Here is a 19,753-nt window from a genome sequence, read left to right on the forward strand (position 1 = left end):
TTTGAATCAGAGTGGCGGGAAAAACTTTTTCGACTTCGAGTCCAAATTTCTTAGAAATAAATGTATCTTTCGCTGCCGGTCAAGTGCCAACAAAGCCATAAAATGCCGTACTATCGGATTTTGCTTTAAAGAAATATTAATAGAGCTCTCCTCACTGTCCCTTTAATATCTCTCAAGAGACGAGAGTCTCTTATTTCTGTGAGGATTTGCGCGGAGGGACCGGAGACCCTACCTCTAGCGAAGTTTCCGATCGCCAACTCCGGGTCGCTTACTATGGTAGTAGCGTCTGTAAAGGTGATGGCCGCAGTGATGGCCGCCTCCTCCGCGACTAGCGGTCTAGAAGTGGAAACCGTCTCCGCTATAGCCTGACTTGCAGGTTGGTTGCCGGGGTGTGTTACTCCGCATACAAAGTACTTGTTCTGCTTCTGCGCGTCTTCTGCGTCGTCGACGCAGAGGGCACCCTGCAGCCGACTCAGGGTCTTGTGCAGGCTCTTCGCTCTGGGTTCTCTTCGGCCTTGGTGCGCGTGAGGGTTCATATTTCGGGGGAGACGTTTGACGGTGATCCTCAAGAACGAGCAGCATACTATACTATACTATACTATACTATACTATACTATACTATACTATACTATACTATACTATACTATACTATACTATACTATACTATACTATACTATACTATACTATACTATCCCAGGTAGCACCGAAACATTGCGATAATGTTACATTTTTGTTATGCTCAAATGTTATTTCAATGTACTTCATGTCCCTTTTTTCTAATGTTTTTGTAATGTTACATATAAATGTTCGAATAACCTTTCCCAAACATTCATGAAACATGCAAACAACGTAAATGGAACTTTCTCGAAAATGGTTAAGCAGCCCCGCACAAGCATGCAGGCCTGCCAGTGGTGACGGCACACAACTTACAACACTTTGCAAGAACCAACAACGAGAGCGACACCTTCTCCACTGCACAGCAACTCGTATTCACTCACCTCCAAATGGATATCATGCCGTCGAGCTTATATACTCGCTACTGCGGGATGTCCCATGAGTGACAGTGGGGAACGGTTAACTAGTTTTGTGACAAAATAATGGGGCTCTTCATGTAATCTATGGCGAGTACTATCTAAGAGATGTGGTTACAAGGTACTGTTAGTGAAAAACATCTTTACTCTACGAACAGTGAGAAAATGTCTGGAAATCCGTGCTCGAAATATATTTGCAATGTTTTTTTTTTATAGTTGCGGCTCTAAATTATAATAAAATTTAGAAGATTATATTAAAACAATGTTTGTTTAGAACATGAACGTAACATTTCCAATGTAACTTATAAAGTTATATGTTAATTTTTAATGTTAATGTAAAGTTACAAGGCAACATGTAACATTACGTAAAATGGGGCTACTTTGTGACAGATTTCGTACATTTCCATTCTCTAGCTGAACAATTATCAACATAAAGTCGAATGAATAGTGACATAACGTTGCTAAAACCTTCCCTCACACGACGGTATGTTCTACAAATCCGCATCTTTAATACAAGCGGCTATATCCAGGTTAAAAGCTGTCACAAAGTTGCCCCGTCGTGTGGGGCAACTCTGTGACAACGTTGTTTTTGCCTGAATATGATTGGGAAAAAAAGGACTGGCACAAAGTTAGCCCATCAAAAGTTTATTTACATTATCTACAATTGGTTTCTGCTCTGGCAACATGACAATTGTATTACAAATTATTCATACATGTACCTCCTCAATCAAGATCTTTTACTTCAAAGATGCCTCGCTTGCCTACCGGCTTAGGGGATTCAATTGTGTACAAAACTTCTTCTTTTGAGTACAAAATAGCGTCTTCGTGGTCCGGCCATCTCCAATTCTTTTTGGACCTCTCCATAGTGCTGACGATGTACCCCTTAGGTTTGACTTCCGTCACTCTTCCCGGGAAAAATTGCCCTTCGAAGTTCACCACGACAAAGTCATCCGCCTTGAAAGTGATTTCTCCGGAACCCGTACCGCGGACCCTCGGGACGTTCCTAGTATTTGGAATCATGGAAGTGGTAGGACTGTCTGTTTCCGATAGGTTGCTTCCGGAGGGTACCTCGGAATCACTTGTATCTTCTTCCGACCACCTTTTGTTGTCGCCATGCTGACCATCTGAAGACGATTCGCTGTCACTGCTTTCTTCTGCGCTGTCGTCCTCAAGAGAAGGCCTCTTCCTAGGTCGTCTAGCTCTAATACCGAAGGAAGAGCTGCCCTTCTTTCCGGTTGTCGGTTTTCCCGTCCTGATGGCTTCTTCTACTTCGACAATCGATATGCTTTTCCCCGCTGGGACGTTGAGCATCTTCCTCCTTTTGGTGGCCCGCTTTCCAGTCACCTCTTTTCTTTTTTTATTTAATTCCTCCAAGAAGACATCCCCTACGACGTCTGTCATGGATTTCAAGCTGTCCTCGAGGACTGACTTAGGAAGCCGTTGGAGAACCTCGGTCTTGTCCAGAGGGAAAATCCCGGTCTTCCGGAATCCTGACTTCAGGTTTGTTTTAATATTTTCCTGCAATTTGATCGCCATTTTTTTTAGTAGACCGGGCAATTCGTCCTTTGGCATGGATGTGCAGCGGCTTCCAGAGGTTGACTCTTTCCATTCCGCCAAAAGTGAACACCAAATTATCTTCAGGCTACGAAAAACGGCGACATCGAGAGGCTGGAGTAGATGAGTCGCATTCGGTGGGAGCGCGATGAACTTCACATTGTTTTCTTCGCACAGACGAAGCACTTCGAGGCTAATGTGGGAACTCAAATTGTCACCGATCAGAGCTTTTGGACCATCTTGCTTTTTCAATATGGGGAGCATGAGTGACATGAACCAATCTTCGAAAACCTGGTGATCGAACCAACCAGATTTCGTTCGATTATACCGGGCCCCCTTTGGTCCATTTTCTGTCCATGTAGCCAACTCTCCCGCAGTACTTCCACAAACCATAATCGAAGTACAGGCTTTTGATGCGTTTTGAATTTTTTCTGGATATTTAGCTCCTCTTCTAGTTATGACTTTTTGGCTCCCTGTATCATATCCTGTACATTTGTTTCGTCGTAGTTCCAAATGTTCTCGCCCGGAATACTATCTCTTTCTCCAGATGGCCAAAAAACGTGTCAATCACTTCTGCATCCATTGAGGCCCTTGCATATGTGATGTTTTTTGACACGCGTTCAGAGAGGATATCTGTGTGGCGTTTCATAAAAGAGTTTGCCCACTCCTTACCGGGAAAGTTGCCATCTTTAAAGGCGGACACTTTTCTTCCCTTTCGGTCGAGATACTCCTTCACCACACAACGCAAGTCAATGTCATTGGGAAGCCAAAGGAAGACATTGCGATTGCATGAGCAATCAACCTCTGCTCCTCCTCTTCCGTAAAAACAGGTTGGCGACCAACTTTTTGAGCCGGTCGATCGAGTAAACCCCTAGCCTGTTTGGTCTTCAACCACAAGGTGTTCCGATGAATATTGAACCTAACAGGAAAAGCAAACAACACATAAGACATACGTAACGGTAATGCGTAGGTAAGGACCTAAAAACAAGAAAAAAAAAGATGTTTTAATAGTACTCACGAACCTTTCAGATGCTGCCCTGAATGACAATTTCTTTGAAAGGACGAACTGAACGGCATTATTCAACGTTTCTTGGGTATAATTTTGGTACGGCCGTGCACCAAGCTTCCGTTTATAATTCCTCATCTCTCTTAAACGCTTAAAAATAAAAAAACAACATATAATTTAAATTAAAAACAGAGCGGGGTAACTTTAAACTTAAACAAACATGACTTGATTGAACTTATATTACAGATTATTGTAGCCTACATATTAGCAATCAGAATTACATACCTGTTTTCGCTATTTTTCTCGTGCAGACGGGTCGAGCACACAAAGTTTGCGCAATGTGCCCTGAAGCGCGATTCAACCTGTCGGCGTCGAGAGTGGCTTCGGAGCGCGGGAACTTCGGCCGGATGCCGCTAAATGGCACCACATGTCAGGCGAGCCTGTTGAGTGGCTCGTAGCTTATTGGCGGCGCCTGTTCGTGGCGCGAGATTTAAAATACAAAAAACCAAGCGCGTGGCACAAAGTAACCCCTGCAGTCAAAAGTAACCCCATTTTACCAACTTACATAACATTTTTATAACACTATTCTAATTTTCAGTGCTACCTGGGATACTATACTATACTATACAATACTATACTATAGTATACCATACTACCATATACCATACTATTATACATAGGTTGCACGTGTCGTCACTTCCGCCCCCATCAAGCGCTTGCGGCCATGCTGCCGAACCATTCGGCCGTCCCCGCCCGTCCGCCCTGCGATGCCGGACCACTCCTCGGATTGTTTTCTTACCTTTCGAATGCGATCCCTGCTCCGCAGAGGAATGAACCGTTCAGTGAAGGCTACTGGTCTGAATTTATTCGATCGGCGCGTGTAGCTACGCAGACGAAGTGAAAATTATTGACGATACAGATCCGTACACGCTGCGACCGGGAGTCGACGCGACGATGGGCGTTGATGTGCTCCTCGAAGTGGCCCACGGGGGATATCCTGTACTCCTTCCAGCTTTGTGAAGTTGGAAGTAATGAAAGCCTTCGAAACAATGGGACCACACAATGATTTCTACAGCAGGTGGGTGAGAAGCCTGTCTGCGATGCGCAAGCAACGAGACGAAAAGCTCGGCCTCGGCACGCCGCTTTCTCTGCCGTCATTGCTCGCTGCGGTCGCAGCGATCCGAAAAGGATTGCCTATTCCTGTAGCTAGGATGCAGCGACACGGGACCCAGTCTGGGTTTGTGTTTTCAGACAAATTAGATGGCGTCAGTCAAAACAGCAACATTCAAGAGTGTAGCCACTGGTTCCCACGTTTTCGTTGAAAGGGGGTTTCTGCAGAAATGGTGCAAGGCGTGGTGTTCACAGCGGGCGACACAAAACGGCGAGCAGCGCAGAAGACGGCCAGTCCAACCCAAGCGATCTCGTGCAGAGCGGCGGCACTTCGTCTTTCAGCGACGCTTCGTCGTCGTTGGCGCTACGGCAGCGATCGGCCTAGGCGGTATCAGGCGCGCCCGTCGTGGTTCGCTACATCGTAAACATTAGGTTGACGACACAAGCCTCTTACCTGTCACAAAGTGCACTCCGAACACAATTAAATTTGGGTTGTCGGGGTCCAAATCATCGCGCTTAATGCGAGCCAGCCACAGCTCGCGCAGATTCCTACTGTGTCATGGAGCGCTCGCACTTGCATGCCTGCGATTATCTTGCGAATGCAGATGAAGTTCGTGTTAATCGGCTTCTTGTTTCGCCTGGAGCTGCCGCTACAGTCATAGCAGCCAAGGGTGGCACACAAAACCATACCGAATCTACGGATGGACGAGAACCGACACGTTGCGAGCTAACACAGGCAGCGGAAAGCTAGAGGCGGCCTGGCAGTGGTTCGGCAGCATGGCCGACTCGCAACCGACTGCCACCGGATGTGACGTCGGTGCAAGCTATGTATACTATAGTATAGTATTTTCACCCTTGTCTGATTCCTTAGCGTGAAATCGAAGGGGGTGGCTGATGAAACTGGAATAACAAAGGCTTAATCGGAATAAGCGCGGCGTCATCGAAATCTGTCGACGCCTCCTTTCAGAGGGCCTCCTTTCAAAGGCTTTCGGTACTGCATTCTTGAGTTGCCGCTGACTATAGTTTACTAGTTTTACCACTATGTAGTGCATAACAGCTAGAGCTCGCATGCGTGTTTTGCGTGACAAAAAGGGCATGGTGATTGCGACTATTCAATCCGGAAGATTTCCTAATCCGCGCGGTGCAGCGTCAGACCACCCGGTTAACTCACCTTGTTTGCAGGTTCACTTAAAGACGCGTGCTCAGGGCCGATGCCTCTTCGATAAAGGAGAAATTATACCACGCCTATATATAAGCGACAGAGTTGCAGAGCTGCGAAAGGTGCCTAAACATTATTCCCAGAGATTGTGCAAAGGGCATTTCGAGACCGCGGTCTCGAAATGTTATTGGCATTTGACATCTGTTGGTTCCCAATAGCAGCTTGGTAAAAGCTGGTTGTTTAGTGGTGATTTTAACTTCGATTTCACTTTGCAATAGCACACATTTAAAATTGTTGAAATCCACCAATAAAGAGCCAACTGACCAGAAGCAAAATGGCCAACGAATTAAAGAGTTGTACATTACTCACGGTTGACACTGTTCGTGAGATGTGGTTTATCTTCACCAAACGCTCCTGTATTCACCATTGAAGTGGACGACCCTGTTAGTTAGGCTGGTTTAAGCATGGCTTGAACCTAGTTATATCAGCGAAAGCTCTGTTATGCATGGTTATCCTGGCGCCTGCGGCCCAGAGTTGACGCGCTCGGACCTACGCGCGCTTCGTCCATGGCGAGACTGAGCTACCAGCGCCGGCGAAGCAGCTGTTATCTGCCCTAGTCACGTGGTACCGCAGCGGCGAGGCTCCGAGCGAGCGCAGCCGCGCAACAGCCGCGACGCCTCTCCGCAGCGGGTCACGTGGTGTGACGTCACGGAACACACCCTCGCTCCGCCGGCTGGAGAAGGTCAAAAGTAGAGCTTTGGCTCTGAAATAAAAAAAAAAAATTGGATGGAGCTGTCCTCGCCGTCCCTTTAAAACTTATTCGCAGTGAACCGGAAGCTGCCTGCGCGAGACTGGCTTTTACAAACGCGATGTTTCCAGGCGCTATGTGAGCCGACCACGCTGGTCGGATGCCTGCGCCTTGAGCTCGTAGCTTCCATTAAGCATTGAACAAGTTGTGAGGCGTAGATCGATGATATTGGAAATTAAATAACCCTGAAGAGAAGTTTATTGGACTGATTATTCATACAAAGGGACCATAGTCCCTCACAAAGACAAAAACAACAAGGCAGCGACTAGTGTCGCTCGGTACAAACAAGCTATGAAACAAGAACACGACGGCGACTGCTGTCGCCGTTCACACAAAATCATTCACAGCACAGAATGTTCAAATGGTCCATAATGTCCAGGCATCGCGGGGGGAAGCACGCTCACTAAATACGATGAACGCGCACCGACACCGCGCACCACACACTCAATACGGCAGGAGCCGCACCGTCACGCGGCCCCCGCTGGCGGCGATGAAGCGGGTGCTCCACCGCCGCAGGAACTCGTCTTCTGGGAGGGTCACATGATCTAAACACGCCTGTTGAAACAGGCGCGCCCGAACCCTCTGCAGCATGGGGAACATGGCGCGTTGAGGCCGGCCCTGCAAGGAAGCGACGCCTCTCTGGCGCCACAAAACAAAGGCCCCGACACACAGCAAGAGCCTCACAAATGCGTCGCGCGGCCTGGTGTGCGAGTCGAGGCTAACAAAAAACATGCGGGACAATAACCAATAATTAACTTCGTTACTATTCATTTTTGCTCACATACGGGACGAAAGACGAAGGTATAACCCCAACAAGCGCTGGCTATCAACTGGGTTTACAGAGGAACGAAACGCATATATAAGCTTTGAAAGAAATCATCACAACCAGAAAGCTATATAATAAAAGAAACGTGGGAGGACAGATATCCCAATTCCCTCTCGGGCAATGCAACAAAAAGGCTGCTGATACACATCGTGCCCTTATGATGAATGTAGAAGGCCTCCATGGCCTCGCGTGTTATCTTATCGCTGTGGCGGAACAGGATGCCGTGTTCTTGTAATTTGAGACGCATTTACACTTCTTGCACCGAAATGCCGACTAAGCAAGAGTATCACTTCTGGCTCTCCTTTCTTCATAATCCTTTCCATGCTTACATTCGCAAGTCCTGAGTGGACGGCTGTGTGGGATAGGGTATCATCTTTCCTTGTGTTTTGGTGTTCTATAAGTCGCTTATTAACACACCTCCCAGTTTGCTCAGTGTACGCGGCGGCGCATGAGACGGGGACCAGATAAACTACCACTACCTCGCAAGGAATAGATGGCGAAACGTGATGCACCTAGCAGGTGTCCCTTTTTCCATCTTACCTTTGCATGACCTGTTTACACATTCTGCTCAATTTCCTGCGGCCAGAAAATGCAACATAAAGGTCATATCCACCTGCGACCTTCTTCAGCCCATGAGACAATGTGCTTACGAAACCACTGCCAGCCTTTTTTTTTTCTTTCCGCTTTCTGTTCACCGCTGCCCTCGAAATGAACTGAGCGGGGTAGCCGTTCGCGCAGAGCCTGCCTGCTTGAGCTGAAACGTCCGCCCTATATCCTTTCGTGGCAATATCTCCTGAGAACTGATTGCAAGCGCGAAACAACAACGCCCTCTTTTATGAATTCACAATGACCGGACCGGAAGCCTAGCGAGGGTTTGGCAAATCTGGCAGTGGTTCCGCACGCACATTGAGTGAGTATCATTGTTTATTTTTTTTTTCTGATGCGTCGGTGTTTATGGGCTGATATCTTCGGAGCTAATGTAATTAGCTGAAATATTTTTTCGATGAGATGAAGAGTGATGGAATACCGACCCCTCATGCGCTTTTCCTAACCTCAGTAATTAACATTTCGTGTTCCCTTATATTAAATACATGGCACTGAAGTCTGGTCCATTGTCCCTCCCACTCGACTTTCCACGTACCATAGCAGATAACGGTGTTCACCTCACTGGTGCATTATATTTATAGTGCGGGAGTAAACAGGGGTGAAACGCACAAGGTGACAAAAGCGCTAACTTTCAATAATTTTTTCATTCAACAGACCTTACATATATACTCCTCCTTGTGGATAGAAAATCGAATGAAGAAGACTGAAGAGATCGCAAGTCTTCGCCGGTCTACACGGCAGTAACAATTGAATTACGGGGAAATGCACCTCACCACCGTGGAATGCGTTCTGTGAGGTTCTCATCGCGGTGGCCCATCGCTGGCGGATGTGGAGGCCTGGAGGTGTTCTGCCCAGTTTTGTAAGTATGTGCGGCAGGCTGCTTCAGATTAGTATGATAAAACACATGGAATAGTCCACGCAGGAACGAAATGCATCGCACTGTCTTTGCCGCAGACGCTGGTACTCTGAAACACACTCCGTCGAATACATAGCTAGGCAAGCAGCTGCAAATGACACTGCAATCAATTATAAGAAGCCCAACGGATGCTTTTTTTTATGACCGATTTTTTATGACCTTAGAGCTACCCATTGCAACATTTAATAGGCAAAAATGTGCAGAAAATTTCTGGGTGAGCAGCTCGCGTAATGCCAACCTCAAAATAGCGCGCAGAGGCTGCTTCTGCTTTGATAAGTGGTGCCTGTCTCGTAGCTGTCGGCCTGTCATTCACGCTATTCGATGACACAATAGACAGAACCGTAAGAGCTACCTAAAGATTTGTGCAGTCCTGAAGCAGGTCGTAAAAGTTCAGGGGGCACTTTGGCACACTAAACTGCTTCAAGGCGGAAGCCTTTCCTGGAGCACTGTTAGGCATTGACTGAGAGACAGTTTGTTATTGACTAGTGTTTTATTTGGCTGTATACTTTAACTGCGCATTAAAACTACACACTTTCAGAGGCGTGTTTCACTTCTCCCCTAGTGCGTCTCTTTATCTGCTTCTTCGACTTCGGCTGTATCCACGACTTCCTCAAAGTTTAGGTCGGGGGAGATTTCCGCAGATGGCTCATGCCCGGTGAATTCTTTATGTTTGATCGGGTCTACGTCGACTACTACCGCCTTGTGGTCACTGAAGTGGAGTGATATGTAGTCTAGATCTTTGACGCTGGGGTGGGTTCTGAAGACCAAATCCAAGCAGCTTCCGTACTTGGTGGTAGCTTTGTCCCGTGGAGTAGACAAGTGCAGACCCAGAGATTTCTGCATTCCATCTAGGAAGTCTTGATGCGTTCTGGCATCCTGCTTGAAGTCTCTTACCACTATCATTGGGCCACACTTGAACCAGCTTGGTAGCACTCGTGCCATGAATTCATGGCCAGCCCGTTGGGATATGTGAGGTGACAAGTAGACGCACACCACGTTAAGTCCACTTTCGAGCTTGACACCGCACACTTCCCCCACATCAAAGTGCAAGTCGTCAACCTGTAGCAGTGTTAGGTTGACGTCTGGGTGCGCGTAAATGGCAACTCCCGCTGCTTGGTTGGAAGCACGACTTGCTCCTGTAACGTAGTGAAAGCCTTTGATCTCAACTGGTGCCACCAAGTGATTCATCCATGTTTCAGTTAGACAGAGAACCTTGCACCGAGCCAAGACATGGTCATGTGCGACGTCCATGGGCGTCCGGAGGGGGGGGCAAGGGGGGGCGGCTGCACCCCCCTGGAAAATCACTCACTCGAACCGTGAGTGATGGCCGCACGCCAGGGGCGGTGGTGCGCTCAGCCAAAAGGGTAAAAGCAGCCCCGCTTCCACGCTTTGGGTCACATCTGCGAAATGCCGCATCCGGGCACGCGTCTTTACGCCGTTTTCAAACCACACCATCGTTAGCTCTGTTGAAGGGCGACCTGTTGCAGACATACAGCGGCACCGACGAGCATGTGTTTCGAGCCGCCTTGAGATGGGTGTCTGTTTCTTTGATCTCTAGACAGATAGCGACACGGAGGCAGACAGTGCACAGGGCATCTTGTTTTCGCCTTCGTTACGCCGGCCACCGATGAATTCTTCAGGAGGGAAGGACAAATCAGCCGTGTCCACCCCGCTTTGTCGGGCTGCTCAGGGGCAAGCGGGCGATGAGTGGGCGCCGCCGCTCGCTGTCTCCTCCGATCCACGGGAGAGCGCAGTTCGGTAGAAGCGCCGCTTTCAGAATCTTCGGCAAAGGGGATTAGCTGTTTTTGTTCACGGCGACGCAGTCTCTAGAGGCGCCCCCACACCAGCGTTCCTTGCGTCTTCTCCGAAAACCAGCGCCTTTGGTCAACGCAGCCCGATGGCGCCTGCCTGGCTCGCCTGTCACCTCTGGCTGGGTCTCAAATCACAACAGCGCCCATGTACTGTGCGATGTCAGTGCATGGGAAAGAGACGCAGGAGGTCGACATTATACGGAACTCTGTACTACTCCGTCCCTCATAGCCTGAGTCGTTTTGGGGGTTCTGAACACCATAAGAAAACACAAAACAAATTTTCCGACCGGAGTGGCGAGTATATCCCTTCCCCTCGGAAGTCGCGCGGAAGTAATCCCTTGCACGTGTGCGCGCCGCTGTGTTTGTGCTCTGTGTTTTTAGTGGCCGGTTGTCAACGAAGCTGAAAACAACCAAGACAGCGGACGAGAAAACGACGAGCGGCGAGCAGTGTGTGTGCGGTTGCTCGACTGTGCGGATGCGCGAGCAAGATGGAGCGAGGTGTATGAAGCTGCGAGCGTGCATTTATCTTGTAAATAAGTTTTCGTTGTATATATAGTCATCTTTTGTTTTCAACGTACGCGTTCAACCGTTTTGCCAATCAATGTGTATGATGAGTGCGCACCGAGAGCGTGTAATGAAGCACAGAAATGAATTTATCACCCGCGTAATCACGCAATTCGCCCAGAAAAATCCGAGTCGCCTAGAGTTGCTGTTCAAGGAAGACTGACTGAGTGACTGTAGTTGCGTGTTTGTGACCATATTGTGCTGTGTGCTGGTCATCAATCCGGGTGAGTCTTGAACCCGTATGCAGCAAGACTGAGCACTCTTCTCCACGAAGTGGCAGTATCTTTTTGCATTTTTATTAATTTTGATTGTTTCTTCGTTGATAAATTCCAATGTATCTCTCCTAGCCACGCTTTAATTTGCTGTTTGTAATTTTTCTTTCATGTGTGTATTTAACTTATTTTTATTTATATATAAATAAATAAATTTAGTCCGCAAATAGTGCCTTTTTGCTACGAACATACCCCCCCCCCCCCCTCCGGCGCCAAAAACCAATGGGCCCCCCCCCCTGCAAAAAATTCTGCGGACGCCCTTGGCGACGTCTTGACCGTGTAGCGACAGTGAACGTACATTCACACAAGCTAGTGGAAGCTGTGATGCTTCCATGATCGCATTGCACCGCTGGGTGATTGTAGTCAAGCGATGCTCGTTTAGACGCCTGAACTCGTCCATGTAGCTGCGGTTTGGGTTGCTAGTCAAGCCGTGGCGGAAATTGGCCGTGCTCGTCGGCAAATTTGTTTTTGAGGAAAGGAAATAAATCTGTCTCGCATATCTCGGTGGACACCTGAACCTCACCGGAAGAAGGGAGGGACATTAGAGTGAACGCAGACACCGTATTCAGTACACCCGCCTTTGAAAACAGTTTTTTGAGGAAAGGAAATGTATCTGTCTCTCATGTCTGGGTGTACACCTAAACCTCGCCGTAACGGGAAGGGAGGAAGATGGGAGTGAACGAAGACACCGTAGTCACTAGACGCGCCTTTGTTCATTCCAAATCATCGAGCTGGCATGGCGAAGTGGTAGCGCGCTCGTCTCGCACTCCGGAGACCGGGGTTCGATTCTCAAGCTCGGAAAATTTCCTACTCTGTTTTATTTGTTTATCTGGTCTGACTAGAAAGGCTAATTGGTTAAGCAAGTCCCACTAACTTGGAGCATCACTATACGATCCCTTTAATTGGTTGCATGGTTAGTAGCCAAAGTGCAATTGGCCCCCTTTGAAATTCGCGCACTGTGACGTCACGACCGTTTCGACCAACTGAAAAGCGTGACATTTTCTGTCGACAGCTTCTGCTTACAACGATGAGGCATTAAAGGCTTCCGCCTTAAAATATGCGCATCTCGTCCTGTATTCATGTGCCTGCATCTGTCATATTGCTATAGCCCTTCGGTACTATGCATCGGTGCCATTTGGATATAGAGTCATAAAATGTTTATAGCAAAATAATGAATATAACAAAGGAATAGGTATTCCTCTTGAAATAGCTCCTATGGGAGCCATATTAAGCATGAAATGCTTTTAGCTCCCGTTGTCGGCAGTGTGGTGACGTCACGCCGAGACCGAGAGCCATCATCCGGGCACTGAAATCCACTCATCCGGGCACTGACTGAAATCCACTCATCAGGGCACTGAATTCCAGTCATCCGGGCACTGAATTCCAGTCATCCGGGCACTGAAATCCACTCATCCGGGCACTGAATTCCAGTCATCCGGGCTCTGAAACGAGAACATCCGGGCACCGTACGAGACTAAACGAGATTTAACGAGACTCTCTAAGCCCTCCTACGCGACCGGCATGCAAGCGCCGGTTGGTCTCCAAACGAGACAAAAAATAACTGCTGCCAGTGCCTTCTCAATGTTTATCAAGATATCAGTGGAGCTGTGGGTTTGATAATGCACGGAATTGTAATTTCCGATTTCTAATAACGCGTGCAAAAAGCACATAAATGCCACGATACACTTCGTTGACATACGTGATCTCTTATGGGCTTCGCGCATCGAAGTAAAGCCGCGCAGGCGCACAGGGGCCCGGGGGAGAAGCGCTGCGTTCAAAGGGCAAGGCATCGCGCCGAACGGGTGGTACCGTTCCTCCCTTCCTTTACGGTGCGGTTCGGGTGTCCACCGATATGGCAGAGAATTACTGCGCCATTTCCTTTCCTCAAAAAACCTTGCGTTCAAATGGCAAGGCATCGCGCTGAACGGGTGGTGGCGTTCCTCCCTTCCTGTACGGTGTACGGTGCGGTTCGGGTGTCCACCGAGATGACATTAGGCCCATAAACATTTCATGCTTACTCTACTCTCGTTTACGGGAGAGGCAGAGATTTTTGATATCTCGTTTTTACGAGTTAAAGTTTTGTTGTTGTTGTGACTGAGAGAAGGATGAAAAGGAAATTGCACGGGCCTGCTACTGGCTCTAGCCAAGCCACCACCGCTGCCAACGTGCAGATAGAGGAGAGGTAAGAGATCAGAGGACAGAGAAAAAATTACCGACGATTACGTTACTTCCTAATGCGAAATTTGAGCGCAGCTCATCAGCTGTTTCACCTTTTCGATAGATTGAGGCAAAGAAATCGAGCAACACATGTATGCGCTATCACAGAGTTTTTTTTTATTTTTTCACACGTATTCCTTTAACAAATATTCCACTAACAGTTCTTGACAGTCATGAAGGAAGCTTTGTGGTCGGAGAAATAGACTGATATATGTTCGACTTGGTACACCAATGCTTGATTCTCAAAGACGAGATCTATACAAGTGCCTCGCGAGGTTGTCACAGCCGTGGGACGCGTTACGAGCGAGAGGAACGGGATGTTCTCCCGCATAAGTGTTAGGAAATTGCTGTTTGTCTTTATGTCAACATTAAAGTCCCCCACTACTAACATCGGTGTGGATCGATGGACGGCTAATGCGAGTTGCAGGAAGTGCACGACGTCTTTCGTGAGTGCGGTAGGGGCGAAGTAGGCAGCTACTACCAGCAAGCCGTTGGGCAACTTTGCGGCGCACAGTTCGCCAAGTTCATGTGACGTGCCAAACATTTCGACTGGTATTGCAGAGAGACCTGTGCGCAAGTAGATAGCGACTCCCGCCGCTGTGTTGTGGTCTCTGCGAGCACCACAGCAGTATAGGAAATCTATGATTTCGAGAGGCTCTTCGGGATCCATCCAGGTTTCAGCAAAGCAAAGTACAGAGGAATGGCGCAGAATGTGATCGTGGTGTACGTCCTTGGCATGTGCGGCAAGGGAGCGTACGTTAAGAATGTGGTTGTGAATGATGAATCAAGTGCTGCCAGCGAATGACGCGTCCATTGGCTGTCTGCGTGTGTTACTGATGTGTGGTTAACATGTTAAGCTTCGCCTGTAAGAGTGGAACGCGACAGCGTCTTGCAACGCTGCCAGGGAGTCCACAGAACGCCATCGCCAATTCGGCTGTACGCCTTGCTGGACGGTAAATTTATTTTTTGAGGAAAGGAAATGTATCTCTCTCGCATATCTGGGTGGACACCTGCACCTCGCCGTAAGGGGAAGGGGGAAGATGGGAGTGAACGAAGACGCTGTATTAGCTAGACGCGCCTTTGTTCATTCCAAACCATTCAGCTGGCATTACGGAGTGGCTAGCGTGCTCGTATCGCACTCCGGAGACCCTGGTTCGATTCCCCAACTCGACCAATTTCGTTCTCGGTTTTATAGATTTATGCGGTCTAACTAGAAAGGTTAATTAGGCTATTTCATATTTACATTATTGCATTTCTATCCATCGTGTTCTGTCATTAACCTGTCAATTGTTGGAACTGTCTAGGATGTTCGACACAACGTATATGAAACGAGCAACTTTTTTTTTTCAGCAGCGTCTCCTTCCGCGGACGCTGTTGTCGCTGCGGCGCGCGTCTTTCTTTTCTTTTCTTCTGACCTCTTCATTCTTCTCTATATTAATTAGGCTAATTGATTAATTAAGCAATTAACTAAACTCAGTCCAACTTAGTTGCAGCATCACTATACGATCCCTTTGATTGGTTGCATGGTTACTAGCCGAAGTACAATTGGCCCCATTTGAAATTCGCGCACTGTGACGCCACGAGCATTTCGACCAATTGAAAAGCATGACATTGGGGGCGGAGCTGGTTACGAGGCCGACGCCGACGCCGACGCCGACGCCGACGCCGACGCGAAACCCAGGAACGGACGCCAAAGAGCTGCGCTCTAAAAGGCAAGAAAAGACGCGCGTCGCAGCAACAACTGCGTCCGCCGGAGCGGACGCTGCTGAAAAAATCAGATAAGCGGCCGAAGCCGCGCTCGCCGAAGCGAGATCAGATGCCCCCTAAAGTTTTTCAGCATCGGGATATATAACGAACCTTCCAACGGCGCTCGTTGGAAGGTTCGTTATATATCCCGATGCTGAAAAATTTTATATATCCCGTTATATATCCCGATGCTGAAAATATCAAATACTGGCCATTTCGCGCTCACTACATCAATTTTTAACTGCTTCCGACTCTTCCGTACTGATTCGATATGGCTAACTGCAGTTCCCTCGTTCTCCAGCGTACTGCCTGACCTACTGCGAGCGTGCTCTCATTCTGAGGTTCCAACTTCCATGTGGAGACATTATACATACAGGAACTATACATACATACATACATACATACATACATACATACATACATACATACATACATACATACATACATACACACACATACGTACGTACGTACGTACATACACACACGCACATACATACATACATACATACATACATACATACATACATACATACACACATACATACATACATACATACAGGAACTAGTAAGTGGAAGTACATGGGGGCTGCGCAAGACACAGGCACGCGTTGGTAAGGATGACATATTCGGTTGATGTGCAGTCGCGAGCGAAAGAAGATTAGCGCAACGACGTCGGCACAGCGGCGAAAATAGCATCACGCGGCTGGCGCGGCGCCGTGCTTTCGGAACACACCTGGCACTTTCGTAACCGCACCGGCGAGCGCTGCTGTCTGCCGTTCCGGTGGCATGTCATCAGTGCAAATTTTATTTCTTGCGACTGTACAGTCGGGGACAAAAGTCTCCGGACCACGTGTTCCTCTAACGAAGCCTATAGCTCTGCTATTAGTCGGCGGCTGGAGACCACAGTTGTGGAGGTAAAAGTTAAATTTTTGTTCATCTCCACAAGTGCGGTCTCCAGCCGCTGTCTGATAGTATAGTGCCTATTCTAGGCACTATACTGATAGTAGAGCACGTGGTCCGGAGACTTTTGTCCCCGACTGTACGTATATTTGGCCATCTAGTGGGCTCTCGCTGTGAGTGTTGGAGGCTCCCGCAGCGCGCGCATCAAAATGCCGGCTTTGTTGTTCTAGTCATACACAGTGGAGGCATGTGCATGTAAGCCCGCTCGCTCACATTCATGTAAGCTTGTAACGTCGCGTACTGCTATAACGAAGTAATGGCTATAACAGTATATACACGGGATGTCCATTCGACTTCGTTGTAAGGAGGTTCAGTATGTAATGTCGAGCTGCTATCTCAGTGTTCTGCATACATTATGTTTTCGTAGTTAATTGCCACATGCGAAATTTCCACGGGCTTTATTTATTCTTCATTCGTTTCGTGCAGTATCAAGTAGTTACCGTGTGTCAAGGCCTGCTCAGAGACGTCTAACTAGACTTTCTCTGAGAGGTTTTTATTTGCTGGGGCCTGGCGGGCGAGAATCGGGCTTTCACAAACAGGGCCAGCAGTCGGCAGCCGAGCTCATTTATAGCAACTGTTCAAGTGCACTTGACAGCTGCACTACACCATCTAACTTCTAAGTTTCCTGTCGTTTTCTTTTTTTAGGACATATGATAACGTAAGTTCGCCCTTCGAATTCAATGCTTGATCCGTCTGGGAGTCGACGTGTATCACCAACTCTTGGCAGCATCTGATTCTCTGAGCTGGAGCATTCGTTTTCACGGTGTGTCTTCTAGTATACGTAGGCGAATCTTGATTGATTGGCGCGATTGTGTGCAAAACTATCTTGAAAACCTGCTAGTACTTGCTTCAGGGCTCTTCCAAATGCAAGATGCACAATGCTGTTACCATGAGCATGGACGCGACATGTGTGACGGATGCTCACCTGGGGAGCGGCTATGCAAATGGCGAGGCTAAGATGATTGGCAGGCGCAGAACGAGCGTTCTTCGTTTAGTTTAAAATGAGCAAACTACTTTACAAAAAAAAAAAAAACAGTTCCATACCTTCAGTCCCCCACTTTTCTTTTGTTTTTTAGAGCGCAGCTCTTTGGCGTCCGTTCCTGGGTTTCGCGTCGTCGTCGGCCTCGTAACCAGCTCCGCCCCCAATGTCACGCTTTTCAATTGGTCGAAATGCTCGTGACGTCACAGTGCGCGAATTTCAAATGGGGCCAATTGTACTTTGGCTAGTAACCATGCAACCAATCAAAGGGACAGTTTAGTTAATTGCTTAATTAATCAATTAGCCTAATTAATGTAGAGGAGAATGAAGAGGTCAGAAGAAAAAAGAAAGACGCACGCCGCAGCGACAACAGCGTCCGCGGAAGGAGACGCTGCTGAAAAAAAAAACAAATAAGTACGAAGCCGCGTTCCCTCCACCACCACGCACTTCCCCACTCAGTAAGACGTTGCTCGTTTCATATACGTTGTGTCGAACATCCTAGACAGTTCCAACAATTGACAGGTTAATGACAGAACACGATGGATAGAAATACAATAATATAAATATGAAATAGCCTAATTAACCTTTCTAGTTAGACCGCATAAATCAATAAAACCGAGAACGAAATTGGTCGAGTTGGGGAATCGAACCAGGGTCTCCGGAGTGCGATACGAGCACGCTAGCCACTCCGTAATGCCAGCTGAATGGTTTGGAATGAACTAAGGCGCGTCTAGCTAATACGGCGTCTTCGTTCACTCCCATATTCCCCCTTTCCCTTACGGCGAGGTGCAGGTGTCCACCCAGATATGCGAGAGAGATACATTTCCTTTCCTCAAAAAATAAATTTACCGTCCAGCAAGGCGTACAGCCGAATTGGCGATGGCGTTCTGTGGACTCCCTGGCAGCGTTGCAAGACGCTGTCGCGTTCCACTCTTACAGGCGAAGCTTAACATGTTAACCACACATCAGTAACACACGCAGACAGCCAATGGACGCGTCATTCGCTGGCAGCACTTGATTCATCATTCACAACCACATTCTTAACGTACGCTCCCTTGCCGCACATGCCAAGGACGTACACCACGATCACATTCTGCGCCATTCCTCTGTACTTTGCTTTGCTGAAACCTGGATGGATCCCGAAGAGCCTCTCGAAATCATAGATTTCCTATACTGCTGTGGTGCTCGCAGAGACCACAACAGAGCGGCGGGAGTCGCTATCTACTTGCGCACAGGTCTCTCTGCAATACCAGTCGAAATGTTTGGCACGTCACATGAAGTTGGCGAACTGTGCGCCGCAAAGTTGCCCAACGGCTTGCTGGTAGTAGCTGCCTACTTCGCCCCTACCGCACTCACGAAAGACGTCGTGCACTTCCTGCAACTTGCATTAACCGTCCATCGATCCACACCGCGATGTTAGTAGTGGGGGACTTTAATGTTGACATAAAGACAAACAGCAATTTCCTAACACTTATGCGGGAGAACATCCCGTTCCTCTCGCTCGTAACGCGTCCCACGGCTGTGACAACCTCGCGAGGCACTTGTATAGATCTCGTCTTTGAGAATCAAGCATTGGTGTACCAAGTCGAACATATATCAGTCTATTTCTCCGACCACAAAGCTTCCTTCATGACTGTCAAGAACTGTTAGTGGAGTCTTTGTTAAAGGAATACGTGTGAAAAATAAAAAAAAATTCTGTGATAGCGCATACATGTGTTGCTCGATTTCTTTGCCTCAATCTATCGAAAAGGTGAAACAGCTTATTTGCTGCGCTCAAATTTCGCATTAGGAAGTAGCGTAATCGTCGGTAATTTTTTTTTAATACGCGTGCTCGCTCACGGGCTCAATTTTGTTCACAAGTCGGCTTTTATAGCGCGGTCTTGGGAATATTAATGCTTGAAAGTGATCACAGGTTTCCCTCGTCCCTCCTCCATCTTTCAGCTTTTGAAAAGGCCCGCCCAAATACTTTTTAAGTGGTTGTGCTGTCATCTGCCGGGACCTACACGCAATATAAAGCTTCGCCACACAACGTAGGACGTATCGATTGATTTTACTTCATAATAAGCTGAAGTGTTAAACAAGAGCTACTGTTTTTTTTAGCGTACGGTTTTTCTTGGTCTTAAGTTTTCTTTTTCCGTTCTTTCTAACTTGCTTTGTGCTATGGCTTTGTCAGCTCGTAGGCCGCCGG

This window comes from Amblyomma mixtum, chromosome 1, assembly GCF_055824585.1.
Source record: "Amblyomma mixtum isolate Tamu chromosome 1, ASM5582458v1, whole genome shotgun sequence".
NCBI lineage: Eukaryota > Metazoa > Arthropoda > Arachnida > Ixodida > Ixodidae > Amblyomma > Amblyomma mixtum.